This window comes from Sciurus carolinensis, chromosome 17 (assembly GCF_902686445.1).
Source record: "Sciurus carolinensis chromosome 17, mSciCar1.2, whole genome shotgun sequence".
Classification (NCBI taxonomy): Eukaryota; Metazoa; Chordata; class Mammalia; order Rodentia; family Sciuridae; genus Sciurus; species Sciurus carolinensis.
Window position 1 is genome coordinate 17,238,107 of NC_062229.1, and position 8,932 is coordinate 17,247,038.

Here is an 8,932-nt window from a genome sequence, read left to right on the forward strand (position 1 = left end):
CCATAAAAACACCCAGTCATGTGGTTCTCAAAGAGAAATTTCTGCACTTTGTCCTCAAAAATAATGTGATGTTCTTTGTTTGGCTGTAAGGAAGGATTTCAAAGGCCTGTTTCCTATAATACACCTTTTTAGAGACTGATGCCTACGTGTCATAGGTGAGTGACGAATGGCACCTCTCCCGAGAGGAAAAGAATGGGAAATAAACCGGGAATAGAGCATGGACCAGGTAAGTGCTGCAAGTCTTGTACAGCTGGGCACGGGGAGCCCCATTGGAGGTAGTACCTTCTGAAGACCTCACCTGATACCTACTCCATCATGCTAACACAAGGACATGAACGGAATGCTTGATGTCCTCCTGCTCTGATTTTCTGTAACTGCTTCCTAATAATGCTTGATGTGGCCTGTGAAAGGCAGTGCTGCCTGAATGGTTAAATGTGGTCCTTACTCTCTGACTTGGAATACTGAAGACCCCACAGTGGACTTGTTGTGAGCTTGGAATTAAAGCTGCGAGTTCATACAGATGCCTGCCTGCACAAGCTCTTCTCCCAACTTCTCTAACCAGCTAACCACACACCTGGAACTTTGTCTACACTGTGCTCTCAGTAATGAGGACAGAAGCTGTGACAAATTCGGGGAGGGGGCTAGGACAGGTTTGTGTGGCCTTGAAAACTGTATGTGCTCTTGTCTGTGATAACATGCTCTGAATTGCTTATTGCAGTTCTCATTGGGAAAGACAAATGATCGGTTGACATCAAGTCCTGGGAGAAATCAATACCATAAGCCAAGAGTCCCAGGGGAAGGAATGGGCATATCTGGAAAAGAGATGGTCCCAGGGATACAAAACAAGATGCATACACAATTACTTTTAGAGTTTGGTTTTCTCACTCGTGGAAACTCAACTGAGTAACGATGCAACAATTCATTTAATGAACGTTCATGAGAATTCAACCTCTGAGGTTCTGGAAATAGTAAATATGCCCCATGATCATCTCACCCTCAGCTCAGCTCTGCAGGAATGAGTGGCTTCACCTGCACCTTGAAGAGCCCTCATTCCTGATACCAGCTCCTCGCTCCATCAGAGCTGAGCTGACCCTCCTCACCCAGGGAAGGAAGAGCAGAGGCTCACATAATAATCTGGAATACTTCTGAGTACATTTGTGATAATTTGACAAACATAAAGAAGATGTAACAATCAAATCTATAATTTTTCCATCTCCTTAAACATTTCAAAATTGCTGGAGTTGGGAAGCTTTGAACTCCTTGTGTTCTTTGTAAAATATATGATGAATTTTTGGATTATAGTCATCCATCAGAATTATATCTTCTCCACTTTTGAAACCAAGATGCCTAATGGAGTTCTTTGTAAAAAAAAAAAAAAAAAAAAAAAAAAAAAAAAAAAAAAAGATGCTTGGTAAATCTTCATCAAATGGAAAGAAAATCAGAGAAGTGGATGGCTAAGTATCAAATATACTTTGGACAAAAATATACAAATTCATAAGGTTAATATTAGATTTTGAGCTAGAAAAGAAATGAAAAGCTGTTGCTATTGATATCAATAAGAACAACACTCAAGATGTGCCAGCAACTACTTCAGTGTGTTATCCACATCATCACATTCCTTTTCTTGTAACTCCCTTATGGGGTGTATTAGCCCATTTTCCATTGCTGTAACAAAGGACGTAAGGCTGGGTACTTTGTGCAGCAGAGAGTATTCTATAGCTCCCAGTTTAGGAAAATGAAAGTCCAAATAGTATAGCACTAGTTTTCAAGTGACTCTCTAATCATATTATATCATGGTTTAAGGAGTCATGGCCAAAGCACATGAACAAAGCAGAGGTCACATGGAAAGATGGAAACCAGAGAGAGTGGAGGGAAGTCTTACTCTTTCATAGCAACCAGGGTATCAGTAGAATTGCAATAATAACTTCTAGGGGCAGCAATCCAATGACCTAACAGCCCTGCCCCAAAGTCCACCTCTTAACCTCTCCACCCTGGCCAACATCGCCACAGTGATGAAGTCAGGGGCAGAGGTGCCAGGGTCCTCTCCACAGCAAGTTAATGATCACCATTGTTCCACCTACATGGGTGAAACCAAACCAGTAGCCTCTGGTTTTCTTCTTCTTTTTTCCTAGCCAACAGTGTCCTTTTTACCCACCATGAGGCTCCCATTTCTTAATGGGATCTTGGGTCCGCCTTGGGCTTTGTACCTGTCTAAGGCAGCTGGTGAAGTTGGGGCTGTCCTGTGACAATATCGTGATGACGTGAAACCTGAAAGACATTCACAAAATAAAAGACTGTCCAGTGATTCCCTCACTCAAAAGCACAGGATCACTAACAATTAAAGGAACACCCTCCCCAGTCACCTGAGAGTCCAATTTAGAAGTTCCTGCCTCCCTCCCTGACTCACATTCTAATTCTTTAACCCAAATTATGTGCACACATGACAGAGATGGACCAAATCCTTGTACAGTTGCTCAGTTGGAACAGACTTGGCCCTGTGATCTACAACACCAGAAGGGAGACTGTGTATCCCAATACTCAGGACATTGTTAAAGTGAGTGAATATGAGTTCTCCCTAGAGCAAGCATTTCTGATCCATGGACAATGGAAACACATGGCCACATTTTTCCCAAACAGGGGTCACTGCACATTGCACTCTGCAAAGTTCTCCAATGATTTTCTTTTCAATCCCTGTGGTAGGTCTTCCCTCTCACAAGAAGATCTCGTCCTGTTGCCTACTCCTTCATGCTAAACATTGTCACCCAAAAGGAATGCTCTCTGACCTCCTGCAATGATTTTCTAGAATTGTTTTGGGCTGGGGAGATAGCTCAGCTGGTAAAGTGCTCGCCTCGCAAGCACAAGGCCCTGAGTTTGATCCCCAGTACTGCAAAAAAAAAAAAAAAAAAAAAAAAAGAATTATTTTTAAAATGTGTGTGAAATATGTCAAAATGCACCCCACTGTCATGTATACCTAAAAACAACAAATAATATTTATAAAAAATATTCCATGTTAACCAAAGGATTTGAACTCTCTGGTAGAAATTCTGTACCACTTAGTGAAATAGATTTCCTTTAATGCATAAATGGAGGCACATATTCAATTGGTTTGAGATCAAAAAATCAGTAACCATATTCATCCTTACATCCTATGTAAAGATGTAAGGATGGTATGTCACAAATGATTAGTGCAGGTCCCGGGCCAAATGGCAGTGGGTGGGAAGCCCAGCCCCGCAGCCTCCTGAAGACACCCTCAGGCAGGATGAGTAAGAAGAGGAAAACGAAGTCGAGGATGAGGACAAATCCTATGAGGATAGTGAAGAAGAGGAGGACGAAGCCGACGAGGTTGTTGAGGAGGTTGTGAATGTTGATTTTGCAGCTTATTCCATCTCAGATAATGATTATGATGGAATTAAGAAATTACTACAGCAGGTTTTTCTAAAAGCTCCTGTGAACACTGCAGAACTCACAGATCTCTTAATTCAACAGAACCATATTGGGAGTGTGATTAAGTTCTGACACTGAATGACTTACCAATATCTTTGTTACTAACTACAGTGGATACTTTTAGACCATCCAACAATCAAACAAATGTTTCGGAAGACAGCAATGATGATATGGATGAAGATGAAATTTTTAGTTTCATAAGCCTTTTAAATTTAACTGAAAGAAAGGGTACCCAGTGTGCTGAACAAATTGAAGAGTTGGTTCTAAGTTTTTGTGAGAAGAACTGTGAAAAGAGTGTGGTTGAACAGCTGGACAAGCTTTTAAATGACACCACCAAGCCTGTGGGCTTTCTACTAAGTGAAAGATTCATCAATGTCCCTCCTCAGATTGCTCTGCCCAAGCACCAGCAGCTTCAGAAAGAACTAGCAGAATCACACAAAACTAATAAGCCATGTGGGAAGTGCTCCTTCTACCTTCTGATTAGTAAGACATTTGTGGAAGCAGGAAAAACCAATTCCAAAAAGAGACAGAGCAACCAGAAGGATGAATTAATGTTTGCAAATGCAGAGGAAGAGATTTTCTATGAGAAGGCAGTCCTGAAGTTCAACTATTCAGTGCAAGAGGAGAGTGACACTTGCCTGGGAGGCCGGAGGTCTTTTGATGATACACCAATGAAGCCCTTGCTAACTGTGATGTTAATTCCAGAAGCAAGATGAGTGAAATCATGGATAAACTGAAAGATCATCTATCTATCTAGCCTACTTTTCATGGACATTGATGGGCTTATTTTTATAAAATTACCAGAAAACCCAGTGGAGCTTTACTGAAAACTTGTGACTTTATTCAGATTTAAGTCTTCTATAAAAAGCAGGGTTCTTTCCCATGTGTCTATGACACATTTACAAAATCTCTCTCTTTTTTGGTCAAATTATGAATGGTTGATTAAAAACTTCCAGCAAGAAGAAAAACATGGGAGTAGTAATTTGTGGAATTCAATAAAACTCCTGTTTTTTTATTTTAAAATAAAAAAAATGATTAGTGCAAATGCACATACAATTCTAATATTGCTGTCATGATACTTATCATTTCATTATTCTTAAATTACACTATTAAGAATCATATTGTCCCAGAGAACAAAGAACTAGGTTATCTAGGTCAAGTTCCATTGATACCTTTAATTATCTCTTGAGTGACAGATCTTTGTTAAGGTAAATAGAAATATGATCAACAGGTCAAACAGGCTTTCAATTTTGGGCATAATGTATTACAGATCACATGTTTTGAATTTTGATTTTATTGATTTACTGAAAGAAGTTATAGTAGTAATTGCATATCAGATAAGCAAAAGGAAATGATTCTTTTTAAGTAGTTATAAAATCAAGTAATCATATAGACAATGATATAAACTTGTATAACTTCAAAGAGTGTCATGTTTCTCCTTAAAAGACACTGGTTGTCTCCACAAGTTTCTACTCACTAATGATCTAGCATACATAAAAGTAAATAAACTGGGGGACAGCAATTGTAGGTCAGTGGTAGAGCACTTGCCTCACATGTGTGAGGAATGGAGTTCAATTCTCAGCACTGCATATATATAAACAAAATAAAATTCCATTGAAAATTTAAAAATATTTTAAAAAGGAAAAGAAAATGGTACATTAAAAAAAAGAAAAAATAAATATAAGAAAATTATTGTTTATATTCTAAGTGCACATTCCAGGACACAGCATTGTATGGATAATATTTATATCATGTATTATATATGATTTAAAAACATGCATACATGGAATAAGGAAAAGACAAAAATATTTTTTAAATTAGTTCAATGTTTGCATTTGGGTTTTTCTAAATAAAATATTCCAATGCTGAAAAACTACTTTATTTGGGATATAGAGAAAAGTGTCTTATGAATTGTTAAAGATGGTCCATATTCCCTGTGCTGAGTACTGAGGACAAGGTAGCAGCTTGTTTGCAAATGTAAAGCTCTAAATGTCTACAGACTCCATCCTGTGCAGTCAACCTCCTCTCATGCACTTCCCTAAAGGAATACCTGGAACTTGGAATGGTGAACATGGAAGCTTTGCAAGGTCATTGGAAGAGCTGCAGGTAGAGTTGGATGTGGTGTTGTGAACAGCTCCCACTTAAGGTGCAGGACTCACATGGGCTTGCATACTGCCTGCTCATGCCTGGGAGAGACCAGGAAACTCCATCTCACATGGTGAGGACATACTCATGAAAAAGAACAATAATCATTAAAGTTCAGAGACAGAATGACATCATGAGCCAACAGCCCCAGGGGAAGGACAGACATAGCTGGCAAACAAGATGGTCCCAGGGATGCAAAACTGGCTGCATGGACAATTACCTTTCTAGCTTGGTTTCCTTGCTCATGGGAATGTAATTGCTCAGAGAATACAGCAACAAGGAAAGAAATAATTTAATGCGCACTCATGAGAATCCACCCTCTGAGATCCTGGAAATAGCAAATATGCTCCTTGATCCTCTCGCCCACAGCTCAGCTATGCCAGGAATGAGTAGTTTCACCTGGGCCTTGAAGACCACTCATGCCTGATGCCACCTCCTGCTCTTCATCAGAGCTGAGCTGACCCTCATCACCCTGGGAAGGAAGAGCAGGAGCTCACCACCCCTGTGGCTGTTGATGGGCAAGAAGGTAGGAGGCAGTACAGTGCTCACAGGATGAGCCTTGTTGGCCCAGTGGGGACACTGCAGAGAGAAGGGCCCCTCCCTTAGAGCACTCTTTGCAGTCTGCTCCTGTGTCTCTCCCTCTCAGCTTCTTTTCTTCCTTTTTACTTTTCTTCTGGAGTCCAGTTCTGAGGATCTCTCACCTTCCTCCTGACATTGTCCACCTCTTTGCTCCCAGTCCTCTCAAGTATTTCCTCAGCCATGTTGGGCACTTTGTGGAACCACCACAAGTGCCTTGATCTCCTCTACCAAAGATGCTTCTTTGTCTTTTATCTATACCACTCTACTCATGTGTTCATTCATTCCCCAAGGTGCCTCCCTTTGGGCTCGGCATGTGGCTCAGTGGTTAGGTACCCCAGGTTTTATCCACAATACCAATAAATAATAAATAAATAAAGTCAAAGCTCTCATTGTTGATTAAAAAAATAGAATATTTTTGCACTCTAATTTTCTGTACATCATATTTTCTCCTTTAGGTGTTTTCAAGGTATACTTCTAATTACTGGGTTTTTTTCTTCTTTTGTTGACACCAAAAACATTTATTCATAAAGGGCTTCTACTTTCAAAGCTTATTTATATCCATCTATAAATGGGTGTTGCTTTGATTGTGTATTTTACAGTCAGTTGCTGTGACACATAGAATGTTTGAAATTTATTTCAGAACATGATGTTGGACTCTACATTATTTTTTGAAATACTTACTGAAATATTACACAATTATTATTGCCCTTAAAAATCCCCTCTGAAGTATCTAAGAGTGAATAATTCACGTTTACAAGAATAAACAGAACATATTCAATGTGAACAATCTAGAATGAGAATGAACATCACACTAAAGGACAACACCCTAGGGTTATTTCCTTGAAAGAAAGGAAGGAATTAAGAAAATTCCATATCTTACAAAGATCTGGAATTTCAAGACACTACAGTGAGGCCAAAAGGGATATGTTATAAATTTAAATTGTATGATCAATTTGGACTCTTAGAAGAAATCACAGCATTCGTGGGAAAATTTAGAAAAGTACCATGACACCTCATCAAACTTAAAAATCCAAAGTTTTCTGTATATAACTGCAATAGTGGAGGTATATCATTAGTACAATCATTCTTAACAGCATTAAACCTAAAACACATCAAATGTTACTAACAAAAATAGAAGGTAATTTACATTATATTGAGAAGAAAACTTCAGGAAAGCTTACCCAAAAAGGGACGGAAAATTCTAGAGGGAAATTCCGCCCATGGAATGAGAATAGGAACATTGTAATGATATCAGCTACTCCAAATTAATTCAAATTTAAGGCATCTCTTATCACCTTCCTTTTTTGCTTCCAAAGGTGCTTATTTTAAAATTCATTTATGAAAATAAACTGGTAACAGGAGCAAAATTAGGAAGAAAGAATATCGGCTAAAATTTCCATTCACCTTTTAAGTATACAATGAAGATAGATTTTTTTTAACCTGGATCTGAGAGCCTGATAAATGACCATATTTAATCAGTTATTTATATACATATGACACGGGAAACACCTGAATTTTTAAGGTCTACAGAGGTCATTTATGAGGTATCCTCAGAAAAGAAAATGTAAAATGAAAATACATTCAAACTGTATTTGTCAAAAAGAAATCTTAGAAAGAATATAAATTGCCAAAGTGGGCAAGGTCAAAAGAGCCATTTCCATGAGCTGAAATATTTTAATGTGGTGTCAGATGATGAAAAATGTGTATAAGATTCACTTTTATTTTTAGAAACCCTGGAATTTCTATATTTACTTGTTTGTTTGTATATTTAGTTTGGTACTAGGGATTTAACCCAAGGACAATTTAGCACTGAGATATATCCCCAGACCTTTCCTTTTCTTTCTTTCTATCTTTTTATTTAAAGAGGTTCCTGCTAAGTTGTTAGGGACTTCCTCTGTTTCTGAGGCTGACCTCAAATTGGTAGTCCTCCCTCCGCAGTCTCCTGAGTCACTGGGATTACAGGTGTGCACCACCACACATGGATTAGGATTGCTACATTTGGCAAATCCATCTGGTGAAAGTGGTAGGAGAGGACTAGAGGGAAGCGAATTATACTCCCTGCTTAGATGATTATGCCAAAATGAAACCCAATATTAAATATGACTTCAATGCACTAATAAACAAATAAAAATAGTAAAAGTGAAATGGAAGTGATGAACACTCACAGTGGTTACTGATATTTCCAGCAGAAGGAGCACTAAAGGCCCACAAGATAGGACATGTAGAAATTTCAGAGAAGCAGCATTATACAATAAAGAGTCCTCCACTCACTGATGCTCCTGCCTGGAGGTAGAGAGCTCACATGCCCACGTGCAGTAGGAAGAACAGCCCAGAGCAGCCACCAGGATGCTGAGCGAGGACTGACTGCCAGGGATGCAGCAAGCACTAGAGCCAGGACCTACAAACAGGCATGCGCATCAGAATCTCAAGACGGCTTAACAATCAAGAGGGGGCTCCAGACCCAGAATGTGAGGCTCAGGTGGTTCTGTGGGCCTGAAGATGCACATTCCCACCAAGTTTCCAGGTGACACCCAGGTGGCTGTTCCAGGAACACCATCTGATAACCACTGACCCAGAGCCAGTTTGCCTGGAGTTAAACATAGTAACTTCAAATTCTCACCAAAAACACACAAAGATAAGACAAAATATTTGAGTTCTTGAGATCCAAGTTTTCAAAAAACGATGCTGGGGGCATCCTGGAAATGCCTTCTCAGAGTGAAGTTTGAGTTTCTGTTCCCTCCTTCTTGAGAATCCCAGAAACCCC

At 39.3% G+C, this 8,932-nt stretch overlaps 1 pseudogene; it reads left to right on the top strand.

Annotated features, from left to right (window-relative positions):
* The first annotated feature begins 217 nt into the window (after positions 1-217).
* LOC124968131 (BRCA2 and CDKN1A-interacting protein-like) lies at positions 218-4,201 on the top strand (annotated as a pseudogene).
* Positions 4,202-8,932: the final 4,731 nt, after the last annotated feature.